This window comes from Ictidomys tridecemlineatus, chromosome 5 (assembly GCF_052094955.1).
Source record: "Ictidomys tridecemlineatus isolate mIctTri1 chromosome 5, mIctTri1.hap1, whole genome shotgun sequence".
NCBI lineage: Eukaryota > Metazoa > Chordata > Mammalia > Rodentia > Sciuridae > Ictidomys > Ictidomys tridecemlineatus.
The window spans coordinates 2026231-2051758 of NC_135481.1; the positions used below are offsets into that span (position 1 = coordinate 2026231).

At 36.3% G+C, this 25528-nt stretch overlaps 1 protein-coding gene and 1 pseudogene across 37 annotated transcripts in view; one reads left to right on the forward strand and one right to left on the reverse strand.

The window, feature by feature from the left end:
• The window catches only part of LOC110598540 (uncharacterized), a 287890-nt gene that overhangs the window by 22721 nt on the left and 239641 nt on the right, over positions 1-25528 (forward strand). For 23 of the 37 annotated variants that reach the window (XR_013438651.1, XR_013438630.1, XR_013438632.1 and 20 more), the window contains exons 13-16: positions 817-931; positions 7699-7807; positions 8705-8756; positions 12698-12812. The exons of 6 other annotated variants lie outside the window; for them this stretch is intronic. The gene's annotated coding sequence lies outside the window, so the exon portion shown is untranslated. Of the gene's footprint in view, positions 1-656; positions 729-816; positions 932-7698; positions 7808-8704; positions 8757-12697; positions 12813-25528 lie in introns of those variants that run through there. 8 more of the 37 variants (XR_013438634.1, XR_013438633.1, XR_013438639.1 and 5 more) reach the window with 4 other exon arrangements.
• Positions 21651-21735, reverse strand: LOC120887019 (small nucleolar RNA SNORD116; annotated as a pseudogene).

The window sequence follows — 25528 nt, forward strand, 5'->3', positions numbered from 1 at the left end:
TTGTAGGAGGCGCATGTGAACCCGAGACGTCAGCGTCTCGTTTTTGAGCGTAGGACAGCCGTGAATGGTTTGGGTAGTGGAAAGGCCTAACTGGGTCCAAAGTCATTCGTAAGGATTGTTGCCTGTGCCTGAAGGAAGTAGAGAGTGATGAAATTCACCTCTTTGCCAAGTGCCTTTCATAGGCGCTGGACAGGCGTTGAGGGTCTCCTCTCCTGCACAAGTTGTGGGGTTCAGGCATTGGAACGTATGGGTGGGGCTGGAGCTCCTGTTGGAATCCATGTCACGTGGGGCTCCCAGATGCCCGTGGCGATGGCCCAGAAAGGCAGGAGCTTTGCAGAGGACGTACTTTCTCAGGTTCGTCCTTTCTTGCTTGGACATCCTGTGGAGGGAAGGAGTCAGGGTGAGATTGGTTTGTAGAGTTGGATGGAGATTCTCAGATGGCTTTCCTGTTGTGGGAAGAGTTTGTTGGGCAGCTTAAGAGCCACATGGGAACTGAGCTCAGGCCGGCATGTCGTGGGCAACTGAAAAGGCTGCCGTCCCTAAAGAGTGTGAACTGAGGAGCAGCAGGCTGTCTAGCAGGCGGCTGCGGAGCATGCCAGTCATGGTGATTTTTCATGGGCATCCCTCTCTTTTGTCTCCTTGCCTATGCACGGCAGGTCGTGTTTCCACGGAAGGATTGAAAGGCTGCCACCCGTTCTCCTGGCTGTGGAAAGATGCCCAAGGAGGACAGGGATCACCTGCCTCCCCCTGCCCTCTGTTTCCTGAGTGTAGTGTTTCTTCTCTTTTGAGGATAATGATTGTCTTTTTGTTTGGCAGAATCTTCCTCATCCAGGGTCAAATGAAACTTGCGTATTAGATTATGAATCTTTGATGCCATATCATGATTGAAAGATCTCATGCACCAACAGGAATGCATACAGGACCTCTCGGTGTAAGAACAACAGCATATCCTTTTCCCCATGTGATCAGAGGTAAAGGGTTCCACCATCCTGGGTCTGGTGGAACCTTGTATTTTACATGGGTTTTTGGCAATGGTTGTTTGGGAATAAAATGTCTATCCAAGTCAGATGACCAATTGTGAGTCTTCTCTTCGTAATTTATGTTGAGTGCGTTAAGTGTAAGTAAAGTAATATTTAAGGCATTTTAACATGTGAGAGGCTAGGTCCTCTTCTTTGTTTTTATTTTATGAGGCATGTCTTAAAGGTACGATGTGTTTGTTCAACAAAGTCTGGTCTGGTAGTATTATGAGGAATTCCATGCATTAAAATTATATTTCATTAAGTAGAACATCATGCAAAAACATGGGATGTATATTCAGAAGCATGTACATTTTTAAACCAGCAGGCTTGCCCCTAATGGCAAAGTAAAGTAATAAATGAGAAGTTCAAGCAGATACCTTTTCAGAACTATGGGCACTAGCCTAAATACACCCAGAATTATTACCAATGGAAACAAGAGAATGGAGTGAAGATAGAAGGAGGAAAATGAGTAACATTCACTTGCCAAAGTGCATTATTAGAATGTAGACCACATGTGTTTACAAATTCACACATAGGGGCCTGGAAAGATGTACATTGAGAATAGTTATTGGCAGTGGCATGAGCCTGTTGAGAATAAATGGAAAACATTTTTATTAGTGAGTGAGTATTTTGATGAAAAAATCCATGAGCTCTACAGCATCTGAAAATAAAGGATAAAGGGATCTCACATTTGCATCTGCATGAGCTTTGCCTTTCATTAGAGGTTCAGGACTTCTGTATGGCTGTGTACATAAACAAGAAAATTCGGGTACACGCAATGCTGTAAGAAAGTTTGAAGGATTAAAGAAAGAGATAGTAAATTGGAATGCAAATGAAGGGATAACACAGCTACAGAAATATAAGCAACAAGTTAGCTATATTAAGAATCTGTAATAATGTTTAAAATAGTAGAAAATAACCTTAGTGCCAGCTAATTCAGATCCCTGTGGAAAGATTTGAGGCAGGGTATAATAGTCAGTCCATTTACCATTAATAAAAACAGATATTACCCCTCTCTGCTTACCTCCATCTGTATACATGGTCAACCCATCTAGAAGAGAAATGGTCTAAGGTTTAACATCTTCTAATTGTAGCTGTTCTGGAATAAGGCCCTCTGCAATTGCCATCTTTTCCTTTGACAATGGTCATTATTCAACCTAGACAGGGGTGGTGACTTTTTACTTTAGTGGCAAGCCAGTCAGATATACAGAGGTCTCTACAAAAAAAAAAAAAAAAGGGAATTCCACAGACATCTGGGTTTATGTAAAATTTCTCCTCCCTATATGGAAAAAGGTATTGCCATAACATGTAGCTGAACATGAGTAATATTTTGATGTTGATTGGAAGGTGCAGAGCATTGCAGCCACAGGGAGCTCTTGGACACCTGTTCATTGTTACCTCCTATGCCCCAAACCAGGGTAGGCCTTTGAATGGGCCACGAATGAGGCCATACTGAAAGGGGAATAAGGGTAACATCAGCAAAGGTGTCCAATAATCCTGTAATTGGCTACTTGTTTAAACAAAGAGTCAATTTAGTCTATTTTCAGCAATTGGTAAGCAAGCTCCAATGACAGTAGATCCAAACCCTGCATCTCCCCTTTTATTTAAATGTTGTTGAGCTGAAACACAGGGAATCACAATCAATTGAGCAATAGAGGATCCTTTAGGTAGGCTTAAAGGAATATGGGACCACATTTGGACATATAGTGTGCCAATATAATCAGAATCAATTACCCCGGGAACCACAAATTTCCCCTCTTTAGCAATATGAGAACAAGGCAAAATTAATCCAAAGTATTTTTAGGTAAAGGTCCCTAAATTTAAGTAGCAATTTTATATACCTCCCAGGAAGCTACATTTGGGCATCTGAGTAGTAATTAAATTTATGTTAGAGCTCCCTCTAGTGGTGGGAAAGGATTTCTGGAGGAATGTTTTGTTTGAACTGGAAATATTTGTGCCATCCAATCTTGAGGGGGCTGGAAAAACGGATTCCCCCTCCTTTTGCCCTGGGTGGGTAGCTTATAATTCTTTAAATACAGCAAAAGGTAACTACTCATGCTCTGGTTGACCAGCAGAATTTAGCTTAGTAGGGCAAAAAGCCAAAATATGCGCATATCTCCCTCCTTTTCCGCATAAACACTCAGCCAAAAGAGATCTAACTGGGGAGGCGGCAATGGAGGGGAAGGTGGCTGTGAAGGCAGGGGGAACATTTCCATCAAGGACTCTGCAGCAGCTGTTGCTAAGGGAGGGGGTCATTTGCTGAGAGATAGAGAACTTAGAAATAGCATCACAACAAAGAAACCAAGCATGCAGCACAAGCACAGGAGCTCATGGCTCCACATGAAGCTTCTTACCTATATCTTCACAATTTTTTGAATATAAAGCAAAACTTTCTATGTACCAGGGGCAACAAGAGTCTAGCTCTGCCTGCAAAGGATCAAGGTGAGAATTACTTAGAGTATGTCTACCCTTGCAAAGTGAATAGGATAGCTCAGCCTGATGATGATGTTGAATGTTAAATTGGGAATTTCCCATGGCTTACCAATGGGGATTGGTAGCCAATGAAAGATGCACATCAAAGCCTGTTCCAGGCAGTAAGGTACTCCCTTTCCCCATCAGCATGTCTAGAAGAGTCCCTGTTTCAGGTGCCAGCTATGAAGAAATAGCTTCAAAAGTAGACAGAGGCAAGGGCAAAATGAGTGCTCACCCAAGCTGCTGACTTTATTTATACCAATAGGCATCATTAGTACATTATTGTTTATTATTAAGTGATCTTTCACTTCTTGTTCTCTGATTTTGTTTCCCCTAGGTGGAAAAATAGTCAGTGAAAATATGTATTTGTTGTCTGTGCCCAACTGATTTTATTTTAGTTTCTTCTTGAGATGTTAAATGAGTGTGAGAGTATGTCAAGTCCTTCCTTTTTATTATGTTGTTCACCAAGTTGAAGGTTGGCATTTTGGGAGATTAGTGTGGCAGGCCAGGGTGGGCTAGGTAGCAGAATTGCTGGTTTGGGCAGATGGGCCTGGAAGTGAATTTGCATTTTGGGCAAGCTGGGCTGCAGCCAGGCAACCAAGCAGCTGACTAGGCCATGTGGTTCAGTGGCCTGCCCAGTAAGCTGAGTGGACTAGGTAGTAAAGCTGCTGGCTGTGCCAGGCAGGCCTGGCAGCAAATGGCTTGGGGGCAAGCTGGGCTACAGCTGGGCAGCAAAGTGCTATCTGGGCCAGGTGGCGTAAAGCCTTGTTGGGCAAGGTTGTGATATGACAAGGTGAGTGGGCCTGGGTGGTGAAGCAGCTGGCTACATCCAGTGGGCCTGGTTGGCCTGGGCCATATGTCTCAGAGCTGGGCAATAGGTCCTGTGAACCAGCAGTGAAGCAATGAAGCTGTGCTCTAAGTGAGGTAGGCCTGGCAGCCTGGGCCAAAGGCCTGCAGCTTTGGTAGACAGAGAGGTAGACCATGTTGGGGATCAGGGAGTGGAGAGACCTGGGGACCTGGCTGGTGCTGGGACCCGGCAAATACAAGCCTCGGTGGCCCTTGGGAACCTGGTGAGTGCCAGACTAACTGACTAGACAGACTGAGAGCCAAATGCCCTTACACCCATGCTTCCAATAACTTGACTGACTATAGCTGGCCCCCTTCAGCCTCCACCAGCAATAGGACTCAAAGAGCTGGGGAGAGCCAGGCTCTCTCCAGCCTCTCCACCCTGTGTTTCCTCAGACAAAAAGCTCCAGATTTGTTAATTTCCATGCCTTTTCTAGCCCCAGGCAAGTCGTGGACCTAGCCGCAAACTCACAGATTTGGGTTTTGGTGAGTCTATACAAATGTGAGAGGTGTGAGATTCTTGTTCCATTTCCCAGGGGACTGAGGGCTCAGTAGGGGGGCATTTTCTGGCTTTCAGGGTGCCTGCTGTTCTCCCTGTAGATCTTTAGCACTTGAATAGCAGAGCAACCTGGGCCTCCTGAGAAAAGGAGAGGGAAACTAGAGATGGCTCTCCAAAATGGTGAATTCCAAAGACTAAGCACTCTTTCAATCTTGGAAACTGAACTTCTAAACCCATTTAACATTATCTCCCTCTGTTACCCACCTCTCCCTGGTAGCTGCCATTCTTTTTTTTTTTTTTTTTTTTTTTAATTTGACTGATCTAGGTTGTACTTAAGTAGAATAAAGAAGTATTTGTCTTTTGGGGCCAGTTGAGTTGCTTCTATCTTTCAGCTGTGTTTTTGGATAAAACATTTTATAAAATCTCCGTTGTATTTACTTGCATGTTTACCACTTCTTTGCTGGCAGTTTCCTTCTTGTAAAAAAATTGTCTTTAACATTTCTTCAACTGCATTATCTACCAACAGTAATTCTTTCATCTTTTATTTGTCTGAAGAAATCAGACATAGCCAGCTTTCAGTCATTATTAGAGAATTCTTGACATAATCAACTTACTTTGGCTCACAGTTTTGGAAGTTCTAGTTTATGTTTGGCTCTATTGTTTGGGGCCTATAGTGAGGTAGCACATTATTGCAGGAGTGCATGGTAGAGTGAAAGCATTCATCTCATAGTTGGAGAACAAAGAGAGAGAGGAAGGAACTAGGGTCCCAAATCCTCTTCAGGGGAATGGCTTGAAAGATCCAATGACCTCCCACTAGGCTCCAGCTCCTAAAAAGCTTCATTGCTTACCAGTAGTGTCAACATGTGGACCAAACCTTTTATACATGGGCCTTTATAGGACATTCGAATTCAAATCATAGCAAAGACTTTCTTTTTTACTCAGTCCTGAAAAGACATTTTTAATGGATATAAAATTCCAAGTTAACATGTTTTATTTTTTACTTTAGTATTTTATTGATGTTACTACATTTCCTTCTGGCTTACGTTATGTTGCAATTAGAAGTCTGTTTTAATTATTTTTTCCTCTGTGTATAACATTTAATTTTCTATTTTCTCAATGTTTTCATAATTTTGTTTGTTTTTCTTTTTAGAAGTTTTATTATTAAGTTTCTAGCTATTTTTTTTTTTTTTGATGGTGTCTATATTTTACTGCTTGGATTTTTCTGAAACTCTTATTTCTCTGGTTTCCTTTTTAAAATTTATTTAGAAAACATTTAGCCATTATTCCTTCAAGTACTTCTTCTCTTTTCTTATACTCTTCTTCTGCAAATCCAACTATATATTTGTTTAACCATTTGTTATTTCCCAAAATCTCCTCAATGCAGCCCCCATTTCTTGCTTTCCTTTATGTTTGAAGTTGATAATTTTTAACTCTTCTCTGTCAATTCACCAATTCTTTAACCATTTCAAATCAGAAAATATTGTCCTTATATATTTTTGTATTATTTTGTTACATTTTCATTCATAACTATCATCTTATTACTTTTCCAATTATGATATAACTTGATCTTCCTTTTTCCAGTTATTATGGTGAATATTTAGGTAATTGATTTTATAAATTTTTTTAATATGTTTAAAGTACTTTAGCTTTAAACGTATTAATATGTTTAAAGTACTTTAGCTTTTTGGTAAATTTTCATTGGCATTCAGTGAAAAATATTTCTAATTTCTCTTGTAATATTTTTTCCTTTGTTCTTTGTGTTATTTAGTAATGTATTGATTATTTCCAAAATATTTTGTGCAACTTACAGACACATCATTGTTTTTCATTTTTACCTTATTCCTAGTGTAACTAAAGAAAGCTTAATTAAAAAAAAATTATAAACTTCACTTTAATTCTATAGCATTTATCTGTTCATATCACAGAGTGATATGTGCCACATAATTCATGTGCTTTTTTAAAAGTATGCATTCTTTGTATTATGCATCTTGTTAGATGTTATGTTTTATAAATATCACTTAGTTCAAGTTGGTTGGTGGGCTTTCCACTGCTCTTCCTATTGTAATCAAATATGCCAAAGATAGCAGTAACTCATAGAGCTCCTACATAACACATTTCCAGTAAACTGAGCAAATAACCCACACTTAGCTTACTACATTCCACTTTTACATTAATTTAACTATTTCAAGGGAAATTTCTAAAATTTTTAAAAATTTCTAAAATTTTTTTAATCATGATTATTTTTAATTGTTCATTGCCACGATATCAACTTTCATATGTACATATAAATAGTTACAGACCATAAATAACCATATGGCAAAATATTTTCCTCTAGCCAAAAAAGGAAAAACAAATTTTTGCAATAAATAAGACTTAATACTGAAGACAGATAGATGCTGAGGTAATTTTTTATCTAAAGGGACTTCACCCTACATTGCATTCTCACTCTGAGAACTAAAGTAGTTAAGAAACTCCTGTCTCATAACAAAATTACAATACATGTTTTCAAACCAAATGAAAAATAATTACAAATAGGTAAATAAATAAAATTCCTGACTAATTCAATCATGACATTATTTCTTTTTTAAGGTATTTTTAGTTTTACTTTTAATCAATAAAGTGTATATATTCATGGGGTAAAATGTGTTTTAATACATGGATACATTGTAGAATTATCAAATCAGAATTAGCATATCTGTCACTTCAAATATTTATTCTTTCCATGAGGTAAGAAAACATGAAACTCCTTTAGTTAATTTGAAATATACCTTAACTGTAGTCACCTTGTTCTACAAAAGAACACCAGAACTCATTTCCAACTTTGCACTCTTTTCCCCACCCAACCCCCACACCCACAACCAGATTTAGGTAACTGGTATCCACCATCCTACTGTCAGAATTTGACTTTGGGCCCAGCGAAGTGGTGCATACCTATAATCCCAGTGGTTCTGAAGACTGAGACAGGAGGATGGTGAGTTCAAAGATCCTCAGCAAAAGTGAGGTGCTAAGCAACCCAGTGAGACCTTGTCTCTAAATAAAATACAAAATAGGGCTGGGGGTGTGGCTCAGGGGTCCAGTGCCCCTGGGTTCAATTCCTGGAATTCACTCCTCCTAAAAAGAATTTGACTTTGGTAGATGACCATATAAATGGTCCTCTAGATTCACCCCATTCACGTAAACAAATGATAGCATTCCCTGTCCTTTGTCAAGGCCCAATAGTACTCATTTTGTTTACATTCTTCTTTACTCCAGTCATCCTTTGGACACTGATTGTTTCCATGTCTTGCCTATTGTAAATAATACTGGAAAAAAAAAACAGGAGTGTAGATAACCCCTCAGCATACTGACTTCAGTTTCTTTGGATAAATACCCAGTAACCCAGTACTGGGGTTGCTGGATCATATTGTAGTTCTGTATTTCTTAAGCAATCTCCATACTGTTTTCCAAAATGGATGTTCTAACTTATAATACCACAAATAGATCAAGATTTTTTTTTCTCCACATGTTACCAGCAATTGTTATCTTTTTTTAAAATAACCAATCTAGCAGGTATAAGATAATATCTTATTGTAATTTTTATTTGCATTTCTTGGAATCAATATCTTATTGTGATGTTTATTTGCATTTCTTGGAATCTGTTAAGCATTTGAGAAATGTCTATTCAAATCATTTGCCAATTTTAATAAGATATGTCTTGCTACTGACTATTCTGAGTTTCATGTCTATAGCCAGGATAAAAAACACTGATGAAACCCTTCAAAGAACCTACAAGACAGATATCTGGCAGAAACTAAGTAAAGGAAACCGATGGGTTTGGGGTTTTTTAGAGGGAGGGCTATATTTTAAACTATTTTCTTTTATTTCCTAGTGTTATGCTTGAATTCGGGACCCCCAAAAGACCACCAGAGAAAAAGATCGATGTAAGCAGCAAAGAGGTGTTTGTTTGAGCTAGCTCAGTCCTCCTCCTGCACGTGCACGCAGCAACTGGTGATGCTGAGAGGCCCGAGCCCAGGGTTTGAAGCAGTTTTATACACTCTTTGGGGAAGGCAGGGACTTCACAAACATCATAGCATCTCTTAGCAAATCATCACACACCGCAAGAAAATCAGAAAATATGATTAGCACATTCACTGGCGGGAACAAGTTGGGTAGGGGTGATTGGTTAGTACAAGAGGGGGATTCATTTTAACTGATTGGCTTAAGCCATGAGGGAAATATGTGCTGAACTACATAGTTTCCCAACACAGTCAACCACCATCAACTACTGGGAGGGTCATCTGGCATCCCAGGTATTTTCCCTGTCTCATGCTGATTGGTGGTTGCTAGGGTCCTAACCTAGCCTGATTGATTCAGGGACACCTGGCTCCTGGGATCTCTCCTGTTATTTGTAGATAAAACTACTCAGCAGGGTTGGTTTGTGCCTAGGAGTGCTCTGTGGGTCTTTCCAAGGACAAGGGTCACGCCCCCTTCCTAGGACAGGCTTTGCTCTGAGGTAGAGGCTGGTTTCTCACCAGTTGATAATCAGGCGATGTTTGGATGCAGAAAATTATATGATATTATCTCCCATTACTTTTGAGGATGGGCTCCCTCCCTGAACAAATGGACTGAGCAAAAGAGAACAGGATCCTTGAGTGCCTGCATCAAGGAACTGTCTCTTTGTCTAGAGGTTATATCCCCAATCCTGGAGCCTCTAGCATCAGCAATTTATGCCCCTCCTTCCATTATGACTTCTGAATTTAACTGCTGTTAAATTCATGGGTGGCCATGAAAAAGATGCAAGCTTCCAAACTATCCAACCTTACCATATGACTTGTAATTCCCTGGGCAAACATGGGACCCTGAATGAAATGAATCTTGATCTGTCTGTGTTGAGACTCCAATGGGAGGGGATACTTGGCCTCACTTAGAACAGGGGAATCATAGCTGAGTCTAATTTACACTTTTGGCTCAATTTGGGTTTTTGAAATAAGGTCTGAGAAGTCCTTAGGCCTGCATATAGGAACTTTGGTCTATTTCCTTTCATTTTTACAGAATAGGCTGAGCTGTAGAATGGTATTAAAGTTTGTATTTCCCTCTGATGGCCATGATAATCTATTAGAGAATTGGTATTGAGACCATGTTTGGCAACAGCAGAACATAGGGGTAAAGGCTAGAATAAAGAATTGACTCTCTTCAAAAGACTGTGAGCATAAAACTCCTTTTTTTGTAGTCAAAGAAGCTAGCAAAGCACATAGGAACAATCATGGAGAGAATCTCTACATGGTTGTAAAGGCTGTGAACAAAGAGTTCCCAGGCACTTCCCTATGAGCCATTCCATGTCCCTCTCTCAACACTAGAGCCTTAACAGCTATAACTAATATGCAGCAGGGAAGGGAATGCTCCAGAAAGAAAGAGGCAGAAAAATGCACCTCAGAAAGATGTGGGGTACGTGTGAAGGAGCTTACCTTGGTGATGATATTAATGGGACCTCCAAATATGATTCCACCAGTTACCAGTGACAATAAGTTCCTTTTCCCCAGATGTTGAAGACTGCGTATTCAAGAAAGTTCAAGGCAAGCATAGAAAATAAATTTTATTTAAAGAATAGAAACAGACTTATCAACAGAAAAGGGAACCCAGAGTTGGTATCTAAAGAAGTGAGGGTATCCTGCCTCTTTCATACATTTTAGATTTTCTTTGTTCTCCTGCCCTCTTCCCCGCTTATCTTGTCTCTCTTATCTCCCTATCCAACTTATATGACCAGTGACTATGGGATAGGCAAAAATGGGAGAAGCAAATGGGCAGGGGAAGGGCCAAATGGTGAAGTGATCCAGGCAGTGATCCAGGAGACATAAGTTAACAGTTCCTGCAACTCTTTGCAGGGAGGAACAATTCCTGGGGCAGGTTATTTTAGCAACAGGTTCGAGGAGCAGGAGGCGGAAGGACTTTGAAAGGAGGAGGGGGGGAAGGGTAGCATTTGATTTCCTTTCCTTTTCAACTAGCCCTCACCTTCCCAATTGGATTCAATTATTTATTATCTATATTGACTGTCCTTTTTGCCCCATGGCCTCATAGATATCCATATATAAATATATATATACCTTTATATATGTAAATTGGAATTTTTATTCTGGATATGAAATATCTATTCCTCTTCTTTTTAAAGAATATCCCAATTTTGAAAATGTTCTCATTTTTGTAGGATGCACACTGACTACTGTGAAAAAAGAGCATCTTACAATTTTTTTAGAAACTTTCTATGAATATTGTTTTACTAAGTTTTAATTACATTAATTATAAGTCCACCCAAGCATGATGGCAGACACCTGTAATCCCAGCAACCCAGGAAACTCAGACAGGAGAATTACAAATTTGAAGTCAACCTCAGCAATTTACCAAGACCCTTATAAAAAGAACAATATGAATAACCGCTGGGAATGTAGTTCAGTAATAGAGAGATCCTGAGTTCAATCCCAGTACTGGGGGAAAAAAAGTCAGGTTCCTTTTTTATTATTATTATCCTTGGTCATGTGAAATCACCAAGATCTTTATCATTTACTATTCAATTTGATAGAATTTTACTGACACTATACAATCCAATTTTTTCAAAGTTACTTTCTAGTTTTTTGTCCTTTGCAGTTAATGCTCAAAGGAACATTAAACACTTAAAGGTCATCTGAACAGAAACAATACAATATGAGTGGAAAAAAATGAATTAAATTATGGTACATTTTGTAGTAAGTTATGAAATCAATGTTTACTATGACATCATCCAGTATTATCAGAATGAAATTTTTCTCTTACCCCAATTATATATATAAACCACATTGAAAAAGCAAAACCACATTACTACTTCTTCCCCATTGTCCAATGTAATCATTTGTCAACTCCTGTCACACTAGGCTGGGCAGCAACCTTCAGCAAAAATACTAGAATAATCTCCAAGCAAAAAGAAATGCATTAATAATAACTTTTCTAATTTTAAGGCTATTCCATTCTTGTTTTCAAATAAACAAAATGCGGTTTTACCACAGTCTCACATCCCAAAGAATGATTTCTGTGAAACTTCCGACAGAATTTCATCTTTTGAATTGTTCTATCTTCCCTTTAGAAAGACGTCCAAAAATAAGTGAATGTTCTTTCACATTCCTTTCAACTACAATGCAGTCACTCTGATGAAATTGGACTTATTCAGGTACTTCCTTTTTAAACAGCTCCCTTCATGCGAAAGCTTTTGGAGCAGTCAGTTTCTCATGGAAATTCAGTTTATCTCCAAATCTCCTGAGTTGAGACATGCCCTCAATTTCAACCTCTGCTGACCTGATGTTGGCTCAGCTGCTCGATTTCCTGCCCCTTCTTTCTAGGCATCTCAGCAAGCACAAGAGTAATCTCTGCTATGGACTCCAGAGAAATCAGTTAAGTTATCTTCAGTTTTCCTGAGCTGAGTGACACACTCAACTTCCAGTTCTGTTGACCTAAACCAGCGCCTTCCTACAAGCCAATCTGTAACCATTTATTTCCTGCAGGCACCTGTGTTGGTTTGAGTGCATGCTTACTCACTTTCTTTCCAGGCATCTCCCTGAGTGCCACAGTGATCTCTTCTGTACACCTCTGCTCCTGACACAAATACTCAGGCTTCTGTAGGATGTGAGCTGCAGGTGGGGCTGGTGTGCAGGGGTGGCTGGCAGAACAGGGTGACTGGCCACACGGAGCTTCTGAGGACATTCTGCATGTGCCAGGATCCTTGGAGCTCTGTAAAATACAATTCTAAGATAATTTCCCTTGAGCTCTATTTGTGTATGTGAGTGTACTTGAAATTGAACCCATGGGGTGCTTTGCCACTAAGCCATATCCTGTCCTTTTTATTTTCATTTTGAGACAGGGTCTTGCTAAATTGCTAAGATTGGCCTCGAGCTTGCCAGTCTCCTGAGTCTCTGGGATTACAAGTCTATGATCCAACACCCAGCAGCTCTCTTGGTTTATGTGTGCTTAAATAAGTGAGTATAAGCCAGAGATAACATAAAACATAAAATTGTTATATCTTTATGTAAAACATAAAATTGTTATATCTTTATGGGGTACCATGTAATATTTTGGTGTATGTATACACTGTGTAAATCAGGTTAAACATATGTATCTTCCCCAAAGATTTATTATTTCTTTATAGGAAAACTTGTAAAGTACTTCTTTCTAGCTTTATGAAATATACACTATGTTATTATCTATAGTCACCCTACTATGCAATAGGACCCCAGAAATTATTGCTTCTAATATGTACCTGTTGATCAACATTCCCCAAAATTCCCTCCTCTCCTACTTTTTCAAGCCTGTAGTAACTACCATTCTACTCTCAACCTCTATGAGATGTACTTATTTTCAATTCTGCAAATGAGTGAGTTCATGTGATATTTGTCTTTCTATGCCTAGGTTATTTTACTCAATAAAATGTTTTTTCAGACAATATAATGTTTATCCATGTTGCTGCAAATGACAAGATTTTACTCTTTTATGGCTAATTAGTATTCCATTGTGTATGTGTTATATGTATGCCACATTTTCTTTATTTATAGGTTGATGTACATTTTGATTTATTTCCTGGCAATTCAAAATAGTGCTTCAACAAACATGGGAGTGCAGATATCTCTTGTACAAAATGAATTCATTGCCTTTGAATATATAACCAGGAGTAAGATTTTTGGATTATATAGTAGTCTATTTTTATGTTTTGAGGAATCTCCATACTATTTTCCATAATGGCTGTACTAACTTACATTCCACCAACAGTATGTACATTCTTGTCAGCCCTTGTTATTGTTTGGCTTTTTGATAACAGCCATTCTATCAGGAGTGAGGTGACATCTCATTGTAGTTTTGATTAGCATTTCCTCCATGATAAGTGATGTTGAGCATTTTTTTTCATTTACCTGTGGGCCATTTGTATAACTTCTTTTTGATAAATGCCCATTTAGGTCTATTAACCATTGCTGAATTGGATTATTTGGGGTTTTGCTCTTGAGTTTTTGAGTTCTTTATCTTGATATTAACCATTTATTATATATATGATTTGGAAATATTTTCTCCCATTCTGTGGATTATGTCCTCATTGTATTGATTGTTTCCTTTCTTGGGCCAAAGATTTTAGATTGATGTAACTCCATTTGTCTTTTGATACTTTTGTGATCTATGATTTTGGGGTTATATCTAAAAAAAAATCCTGACCTATTCTAATCTCATGAAATGTTTCTCTGATGTTTTCTTCTAGTAATATCATACTTTCATGGTTTAAGTTTTTAATCATATTTGAGCAGAGTTTTGATGGTGAGAGATAGGGGTCTGACAAGTGTTTCTTAAATAATTGTTTGTGGTTAGTAGATGGGAGAAGAAACTGTGACATTATTCATAATAGGAATATGTCAGCTCTAATTTACACATAGTAAGCATAGGAAATTTGAACATATGCTATTATGTATATACTTTTATTAGTATAGTATTGAAAGCTGGGTTCTATATAACTAAAGATTTGCATGTACTTGAAAATAAATTGGTACAATTAAAAGAATTATGATCATTCACTGTAAACAAAGGAGATTTATCCCTGGGATAAGGATGGTTACAAATCAATCAAAAGGATACATAATAAGTGTTGAGAGAGAATGAGAGGATGGCCAAATATATGAATACAAAATAATGGCAGATGCTCATTCTGTGGGTCTATTACACTTCGTTATGGAATTTATAAATTTTATGAACATATTATACATATTAATGGGATTCATTGTGATATTTCAATACATACATATTGTGTGCACTGATCAAATCAAGCTTCTCTTTATCTAATACTACTCAATATTCCATATTCAGATCAACATTTTTACTTATTTATTTATTTTTACTTAATAATCACGAACTTTATGAGTTCATTTTTCATCTTTGTTTTCTGTCCTGTTTTCCTCAGATGAATTGTAAACAGTGATACAGTACTTCAGAAAACAGAGATAAGTGAATGCTACTGATTCCTTTAAAGTAATTCCCTTGTGTTTGATGATGTCTGTTTTTGAGTCCTTTTTCATTTTGTTCATGGGCTTTTGAACATGTTTTATGGAAGAATCTTTTATTTCACCAATCAGTTTCCTGTGCTATGATCTCTTTCCATTTTATCTTCTGATGTTCTGATAAAAACTGTAAAATCAATAGTATTTATTGTATATTTTCCTCTATTATATTTTATCCAGATAGTGCAATTCAACCATTGTTTAGTATTTGCAGTTACATACGATCACCTTTAAACCTTTAAAGAAATCTAAGACATTTAAAGAAATCTAAGACATTCATCAAAACACCAAGAACGTGTTGACTGAACCCTTTGACACAAAGGTATTCCCTTGGTTTGGAACACATAGTAAAGTGAAAGCAGCTTACTAAAGAGTCCTCTAGATAACAATGTAAGAATAATCCATTCTAGAAGATTTGCAAATGTCAATGGCTCTACAGAAATCTTAAATATTTCACGCAGGGAAAATTCAAAATAAATTTTAGAACCAGCAAGTGAATGAATCTCACTAGAAGAATAGCTAAAGAAAGGAAAGTCAAGTCTTAATAAGTCATTAGAAATAAATCAAAATGGCAGTAAATAAGTATCTGTCTATAATATTATTAAATGTAAATAATCTCAGTTCTGCAATTAAAAGACTGGCTAAGTAGATTTAAAAACATGACTCAACCAAGTGTTTTAATCAGACGAAATAAGGAAGATCACTTCATACTGGTAATGGGAACTCTTCAACAAGAAGATATAATGATTATAAAGGTTTATTCCTCAAATGCTGATGCACTTACTTACATAAAATGAACACTACTTGACCTAAAGTCTTAGAATACAGTAAAATAATTACAACATACTTGTCTCATTTATGTCATTGAGACATAACTCATAAGACCTAAAGATACTATTAATTAAATGGACCTAATAGACATCTATAAAATATTTCATTCATCAACAGCTGAATTCACTTTCTAGAAAGCTGTATAGGGAAACTTTTGCAAAACACACTATATTTTAGGTCACAAAGTAAGTCTTAGCAAGTACAAAAAAATCAAGATAATTCCTTGCATCTTATCCAGATCATAAGGAATGAAATTAGAAATCAATAGAAAGATAAAAAAACAGAATCCATTTTGTGCTGAATTATTAATTGTCATAATCAAGTCTTAGCAAATCTAAAAAAAATTAAGGTATTTCTTTGCATATTACCATGTCAATATGGATGAAATTAGAAATAATAAGGTAAAAAGCAGAAACCATTTTATGCTAAATTGTTATTGGATTTCTCTGTTCCTATTTAATTTGTGCAATGTCAGAAATGAGGCTGGTTTTGTATGATAGTTATGCCTAATTGTTTTCTATTTTATTCATTGAATTTCATTACATAATTTTTAATGAAGTAGTTAGTAAACTGAAATCCTTACTCTTCTGTGTAACAAAAAGGCTCCTGAGACTATATACATTTTTAAGATATTTTCTCTGTTGTTTAATCAGCTAAATCACAGTGGTATGATAAATTCATTTAGTTCTTCTACTTTCATTATCACTTTACCATTGAACATAAACAATATTTTTTTATTTCTACTGTTGAATTTTTCAGTTCTGTAATTTACATTTGGTTCTTTTTTTAAATAATGCCTGCTACCAACTGAGATTTTCTACTTTTTCCATTTATTTCAGGAATATATATATACTTGATAATTCAATTATACCCTCACTTTTAAAATATTTACTAGATAACCACAATATTTAACTAATCTTAAAGTTATATCAGTTGATTGTCTTTTCTCATCCTCATTGTACTTTTTCCTTCTGTTTGTGGTCTTCCTAGTTTGCATGGTATGTGTGTGTGTGTTGAGGGTGGGGAGAGAGAGAAGAAGTGGTAAAGGGAAGAGAGAAGAAGGAGGAGGAGGAGGTAGAGAAAGAGGAGGAGGAGAAGAAGAAGAAAAAGAGGAGGAAGAAAAGTAGGTAGAGGAGAAAATCTTGGGTATTCAATATTAGGTTACCAGGTTAAGGTGATCTAGATCCCATTCTTTTTGTCCTCAAAATTCTCTGTTTTGTGTGTGTGGAGTTTTTTTTTTTTCTTTTTAAAGATTTTGAACACTTTATTTTTTTCACTTTTTCTACTGTGGGTGCATTATAGTTGTACATAATCATAGAACTTGTCATTGTATATTCATATATGTACACAATATAATTTGGCCAATATCATTTGCCAGCACTTTCCCTCTCTCTCTCCCCTTCTCTCACCCAGTGGTCCCTCCCTTTGATTTTCATGAGATTCCCCTACATACTTTCCTTTCCTTTTTCCTCTGTAGTTTCCACAGATGAGAGAAAACACTTGATTCTTGACCTTTTGAGTTTGGCTTATTTAACTTAGCATGGTGTTGTTAAATTCCATTCACTTTCCTAAAAATAAAATAATTTCATTTTTCTCTATGGCTGAATAAAACTCCATTGTTTATATTGTATACCATAAGTTCTTTATCCATTCATCCACTGATGGATACACAGCTAATTCCATAGTTTGTCAATTGTGAATTGTGCTGCTGTAAAAATGAGCATGTATGTATCACTGTACTATAATGACTTTAATTCTTTAGGTTAAATACTGAGTGAGGAATGCTACAGCTGGGTCATAGAGTGGTTCCATATATAGTCTTTTCAGGAATCTACATACTTATTTCCAAAGTGACTGTCCTAATTTATAACCCAACAGTGTAAAAGTGTTCTTTTTTTTCACATCCTCTTCAGCATTTATTAGTGTCTATATTCTTTTTTTCTATTCAGTTATACATGACAGCAGAATGCATTTTGTTCCAATATACATATACGGAGCACAACTTTTTATTTCTCTGGTTGTACATGATGCAGAATTGCACCATTTGTGCAATCATATATGTACCTAGGGTAATGATGTCTGTATCATTTCACCATCTTACATATAGCATCTATATTCTTGATGACTACCATTCTGACTGTCATAGGATGAAGTGTCAGTGTAGTTTTGATTTGAATTTCCCTAATTGCTAATGATATTGAACAATTTTCCATATATTTGTTGGCTAATTGTATTTCTTTTAAGAAGTGTCTGTTATTTCATTTGCCCATTTATTAATTGATTTATTTTGTGATTTTTAATCTCTTTATATATTCCAAATATTAATCCTCTGTCAGAAGAGTAGCTAGCAAAAACCTTATTCCATTTTGTAGGTTTTCAACTTATATTCTTGTTTCCTTGCTGTGCAGAAGTTTTAAAATTTAATGTCATTACATTTATTAACTCTTGGCATTTTTTCCTGAGCTTTAGGAATCCTATTGAGAAAGTTGTTGCCTGAGTCTATATGCTGTAGTGTTAATCCTACATAATCTTCTAGGAGCAGCATAGTTTTAGGCCTAATTTCTAGGACTTTGATCCATTTTGAGTTGATTTTTGTATAGGGTAAGTGATAACAGTCTATTCTCATTCATCTACATATGAATGGGAAAATAGTTTTCCCAGTACTATTTATTTAAAAGGATGTCTTTTCTCCAATGTGTATTTTTGGAATCTTTATCAAGTTTCAGATAACAGTAGATGTGTGGGTTTGCCTCTGTGTTTTCTATTCTGTACCATAGTCTATGTGTCTGTTTTTATGCCAGTGCCATGCAGTTTTTGTTAAAATAGCTCTGTAGTATAATTTGAAGTCAGATATTGTGATGACTCCAGCATTTATATTTTTAAAATCTTTTATTCTAATTTGTTATATATGACAGCATAATGAATTACAATTCATATTATACATATAGAGCACAATTTTTCATATCTCTGGTTGTATACAAAGTATATTCACACCATTCATGTCTTTATACATGTACTTAAGGTAATGAATACCCCCTCTGTCTCTCCTACCTCCTCTGTCTCTCTTCCTCCCCTTTACCCTATCTAGAGTTTGTCTAATCACCCCATGTTCCCCCTCCCAACCCCACTATGAATCAGCCTCCTTATATTAGAGAAAACATTTGGCATTTTGTTTGGGGGGATTGGCCAACTTCACTTAGCATTATATTCTCCAACTCCATCCATTTACTTGCAAATGCCAATATTTTATTCTCTTTTATTGCTGAGTAATATTCCATTATATACCACACTTTCTTTATCCAATCATCTATTGAAGGGCCTCTAGATTGGTTCCACAGTTTAGCTATTGTGAATTGTGTGCAATAAACATTGATGTGGCTGTGTCCCTGAAGGGTGCTATTTTTAAGTCCTTTGGGTATAGACCAAGGAGTGGGATAACTGGGTCAAAAGGTGGTTACATTCCCAGTTTTCCAAAGAATCTCCATACTGCTTTTCATATTGGCTGCACCATTCTGCAGTCCCACCAGCAATGTATGAGTGTGTCTTTTCCCCCATATCCTCATCAACACTTATTGTTTGTATTCTTAATAGCTGTCATTCTGACTGGAATAAGAGGAAATCTTAGAGTAGTTTTGATTTGCATTTCTCTACTTGCTAGAGATGTTGACCATTTTTTTCATATACTTGTTGATTTACTGTATATCACCTTCTGAGAAGTATCTGTTCAGTTCCTTGGCCCATTTATTGATTGGGTTATTTGGTTGTTTTGTTTTTGTTTTTGTTTTTTTGTGTTTGGCTTTTTGAGTTCTTTCTATACCCTAGAGATTAGGGTATATATGCTCTATCTCATGTGCAAGTGGTAAAAATTTGCTCCCAAGTTGGAGGCTCTCTATTCACCTCACTGCTTATTTCTTTTGCTGAGAAGAAGCTTTTTGGTTTTAATCCATCCCATTTATTAATTCTTGATTTTAATTCTTGCACTATAGGAGTCTTATTAAGAAAGTAGGGGCCTAATCTGATATGATGGAAATTTGGGCCTACTAGATGCAGGGAAGATGGAAAGATCTCCTTTGTTTTTGGATAGGCAGAATTAATATTGTTAAAATGACCATTCTACCAAAAGAATTATTCAGATTTAATGCAATTCCAATCAAAATTCCAATGATATTCCTCATAGAAATAGAAAAAGCAGTCATGAAATTCATCTGGAAAAATAAAAGTCCCAGAATAGCTAAAGCAATCTTAGCAAGAAGAATGAAGCAGAAGGCATCACTATACTAGACTTTAAACTATACTACAGAGCAATAATAACAAAAACAGCATGGTATTGGCACCAAAATAGACTGGTAGATCAATGGTACAGAATAGAGGACACAGAGACTAACCCACATAATTACAGTTATTTTATATTAGACAAAGGCACCAAAAACATACATTGAAGAAAAGATAGCCTCTTTAACAAATGGTGCTGGAACAACTGGAAATCCATATGCAAGAAATAAAATTAAACCCCTATCTCTCACCATGCATGAAACTCAAAGTGAATCGAGGACATAGGAATTAATCTATCATTTCTTTTGTGGCTTAGAATTTCTTTAGCTATTGGTCTTTTATTCCTCCAAATGAATTGTAGGACTATTTTTTCCTAGTTATGTGAAGAATGCCATTGGAATTTTTATGGGGATTGCATTGAATCTGTGCATTCCTTTGGGTAGTATGGACATTTTAACAATATTAAGTCTGCCTATCCATGAACATGGGAGGTCTTTTCATCTTCTCGTGTCTTCTTCAGTTTCATTCTTCAGTGTTCTGTAGTTTTCATTGTAACTAAAGTGGGCAAAATATTTAAATATATCTCTTTAAATAAGATACATGAATGACTAATAAGGATACAAAAAGATACTCAACATCAATAACCATTGTGGAAATGCAAATCAAACACATTAATATACATCCTCATATCCATTAGGTTAAGTACTATCAGAGAAGCAGAAAATAAATAGTGTTGGCAAAGATGCAAAGAGATTGGAATGTTTGTACACCATTGGTAAGAATGTACAATGACATAGCTACTGTGGAAAAGACTGTGATATTTCCTCAAAATATTAACAATAGGTTAACTATATAATACAGTAATTTCACTCCCAGGGATTTAATCAAAAAATTAAAACCAAGGTCTCAAGTTGATATTTGTGATTCATGTTCATAATAGCAGTATTTATAACAGGTAAACTGTAGAAGCAAAACATGTAAAAATGTGTGGAATGATAAGTAAAACATGGTCTATCCATAAAATAGAATATTCAGTTTTATCAAGAAGAAAATTCTGACATATACTTACAACATAGATATATATTGAGTATTATGTTAAATGAAATAGACAAAAAGATAAATACTGTATATATCCAATTATATAAAATAACTATCTGATGATGGTGGTTATGGTTATATAACAATATAAGTGTATTTAATAACACTAACCTGTACGCTTACTAATTTTTACAGTTATAAATGTGTATGTATTTTATCATAATACAATTAGGGAAAAACATTTTAAAGGATTCATCCACATGAATAGAAAGAACTGTACAATTTCCATTTATTTCTTTTACTTAAAGATATAAAATAACAACCTATGACTTCTTTAAATTGGTTGTTTACTAGGTGCCCCAATAGATTGTTCCCATTGAGATTACTGCCCCATCTAAGGAAGCAGTGTAAGTGACTCAAGTATAGGCACAAACAATACCCATAATATTCACTATGCAAGTGCTGATCCTCAAGATTTTTTAATGAAAATATAAGTCTGTTGTCAGTCAAGCAACAAAGGAGGTACTATTTTTACCACAGCTGTCTAATTAATTACTTTAACTTGTGTAATCAGAGGATTTTCAAATATTTTGTGGGTCCAACTGCCTGAATACCTAAAATATTTCCTCATGTCCCTGTGCTGGACCTCATTTTACAGAAGTGGTTTGGTCACTCGTTTTGTTTAGATTCCAATGAGATCTATTTTTTAAGTCATCATCATCAATCCAAGGACATTTAATAAAAGGGATCTTGAGCCTGAAATATGTGGCAAATAGAGACCATACAGCTTTCTGTCACTCTGGGACATACTCTTCAATCATGAAAACCAGGATCACAGTCAATGACAAGCTCCATGATTGCTTAAAATAGCTAGAGTCCAGTGTCATTGAAGGGTGCTGTGATTCCCTAGAAGGAATGTCAGTACTTTCAGTATTACCATGCCAGAATTTCCACTGGCTCTTAAGGTTTTCATGTAAGACTTCTTTATACCTTTTATGATGTCATTTATCAAGGTGAAAAATAAATTTCATAGCAAAATCTAAGCTGTTTTTTTTATTGAATCATAAGAACAGAGTAAAAGTGAGTAAATATGTACAATACAGACATGCACTGTTCAAAGAGATTAGGAATCCCTGCACAGCAGGCATCCTTGTCTGTTTGGTATGGATGTTCCCCACACTGGAGCATCTCCTTATATACTTGCTGAAGCTTTTTCCTATGTGACATAGGCTATGTGAGTTGCTTGAACCAGAGGCACTCTATTCCCGTGGGCCAGATTCTCTCTACTCTTAGAGACACAGGCATCCCTATCTAGGGAAAACACTTTGACATCTCAGGCAGCACTAGTGAGTTAGTTGGAGGTTAAGCAGTATCAGATAGACTAACTGGCCAAAATAGCACCCTACAAGATCTAATAATTAGATTGCCATTGGAACCACATCCCATGAAATTGATGTTAAATGTAAAAAGGGTTCATTCTTAACAAAATTTTAAAAACATAAATGGATATAGCACTAGAAATCCTATCCAGAGTAATTAGGCAAGAGAAGAAAATAAAAGTGGGAAAGGAGAAAGTCAAATTATCACTGCTTATAAAATGATATGATCTTCTATTTAGAAGATCCAAGAAACTTCACCAAAAGACTGCTAGAGCTAATAAATCAATCAGCAAAGTATCAGGTTACAAAAGTCAATAGTCTTCCTATATACCAACAAAGAATCTAATGAGAAAGTAATCAGGAAAATAATCCCATTTACAACAGTCTCAAAAAAAAAAACCCTAGTTTTCTAATATTTTATTAAGGATTTTTACATCTGTTTTTGATAGGGATATAGGTCTAAAATTTTCCTTTTGATGTGTCTTTGCTGGTTTTAGTATCAGGGTAATACTGGCTCCATTGAATGAATTTGACAGTGTTTCCTTCTTTTTTAGTCCATAGAATAATTTGAAAAGAATTATCATTAATTCTTCTTTACAGGCCTGGTAGATCCTTGCTGAGAATCCATCTGGTCCTTGACTTCTCTTTGTTGGAAGACTTATAATAGATGCTTCAATTTCATTGCTTGATATTGGTCAGTTTTCTGTGTCCCATGGTTCCATTTGCTTAGGTCATATATCTCTAGGAATTTGTTTATATCTTCAAGAGTTTCTAGCATATTGGAGTATCATTTTCAAACAGTTTCTATTGATTATCTGTATTTCAGAAGTGTCTGTCGTGATGTCTCTTTTTTATCTCTATTTTATTGATTTTGTTCTCTCTCTTTTGGTTAGTTTGCCTAAGAGTTTAACAATCTTGTTTATTTTGTCAAAGAATCATATCTTTGTTTCATTGATCCTTTTCACTTATACTCTCAATTTCATTAATTTCAATTCAGATCTTGTTTTTTTTTCTGTCTTCTACTGATTTTGGTGTTAAATTTTCTCTTTTTCTAGGGCCTTGAGGTGTGATGTTAGAGTATTTACTTATTTGACATTTTTCTGTTTTGTTGTTTGTTTGTTTGTTTTAGTGTAAGATCTCAGTACTATAAACTTCTCTTGCAGAACCACCTTTATATTTTTCTAGAGATTTTGACATGTTTTATCTCTATTCTCATTTTTTTGGTTGTTCAAAACATTACAAAGCTCTTGACATATCATATTTCATACATTAGATTCAAGTGGGTTATGAACTCCCATTTTTACCCCAAATACAGATTGCAGAATCACATCAGTTACACATCCACATTTTTACATAATGCCATATTAGTAACTGTTGTATTCTGCTACCTTTCCTATCCTCTACTATCCCCCCTCCCCTCCCCTCCCATCTTCTCTCTCTACCCCATCTACTGTAATTCATTTCTCTCCTTGTTTATTTTCCCATTCCCCTCACAACTTCTTATTTGTAATTTTGTATAACAATGAGGGTATCCCTCCATTTCCATGCAATTTCCCTTTTTTCTCCCTTTCCCTCCCACCTCATGTCTCTGTTTAATGTTAATCTTTTCTGCCTGCTCTTTCTCCCTGCTCTGTTCTTAGTTGCTCTCATTATATCAAAGAAGACATTTGGTATTTGTTTTTTAGGGATTGGCTAGCTTCACTAAGCATAATCTGCTCTAGTGCCATCCATTTCCCTACAAATTCCATGATTTTGTCAATTTTTAGTGCTGCATAATACTCCATGGTGTATAAATGCCACATTTTTTTTTATCCATTCATCTATTGAAGGGCATCTGGGTTGGTTCCACAGTCTAGCAATTGTGAATTGTGCTGCTATGAACATCGATGTGGCAGTGTCCCTGTAGTATGCTCTTTTAAGGTCTTCAGGGAATAGTCCAAGAAGGGCAATAGCTGGGTCAAATGGTAGTTCCATTCCCAGCTTTCCCAGGAATCTCCATACTGCTTTCCAAATTGGCCGCACCAGTTTGCAGTCCCACCAGCAATGTACAAGAGTACCCTTTTCCCCACATCCTCACTAGCACTTGTTGTTGTTTGACTTCATAATGGCTGCCAATCTTACTGGAGTGAGATGGTATCTTAGGGTGGTTTTGATTTGCATTTCTCTGACTGCTAGAGATGGTGACCATTTTTTCGTGTACTTGTTGATTGATTGTATGTCCTCCTCTGAGAAGTGTCTGTTCAGGTCCTTGGTCCATTTGTTGATTGGGTTATTTGTTGTCCTATTGTCTAATTTTTTGAGTTCTTTGTATACTCTGGATATTAGGGCTCTATCTGAAGTGTGAGGAGTAAAAATTTGTTCCCAGGATGTAGGCTCCCTATTTACCTCTCTTATTCTTTCTCTTGCTGAGAAAAAAACTTTTCAGTTTAAGTAAGTCCCATTTGTTGATTCTTGTTATTAAATCTTGTGCTATGGGTGTCCTATTAAGGAATTTGGAGCCCAATCCCACAATATGTAGATCGGAGCCAACTTTTTCTTCTATCAGACGCAGAGTCTCTGATTTGATATCTAGCTCCTTGATCCACTTTGAGTTAACTTTTGTGCATGGAGAGAGGAGGGGATTCAGTTTCATTTTGTTGCATATGGATTTCCAGTTTTCCCAACACCATTTGTTGAAGATGCTATCCTTCCTCCATTGCATGCTTTTAGCTCCTTTATCAAATATAAGATAGTTGTAGCTTTGTGGATTAGTCTCTGTGTCCTCTATTCTGTACCATTGGTCCACCCGCCTGTTTTGGTACCAGTACCATGCTGTTTTTGTTACTATTGCTCTGTAATATAGTTTGAAATCTGGTATCACTATACCGCCTGATTCACACTTCCTGCTTAGAATTGCTTTTGCTATTCTGGGTCTTTTATTTTTCCATATGAATTTCATGATTGCTTTATCTATTTCTACAAGAAATGCCATTGGGATTTTGATTGGCATTACATTAAACCTATAGAGAGCTTTTGGTAATATCGCCATTTTGATGATGTTCTGCCTATCCATGAACAGGGTATATTTTTCCATCTTCTAAGATCTTCTTCTACTTCTCTTTTTAGGGTTCTGTAGTTTTCATTGTATGAATCTTTCACCTC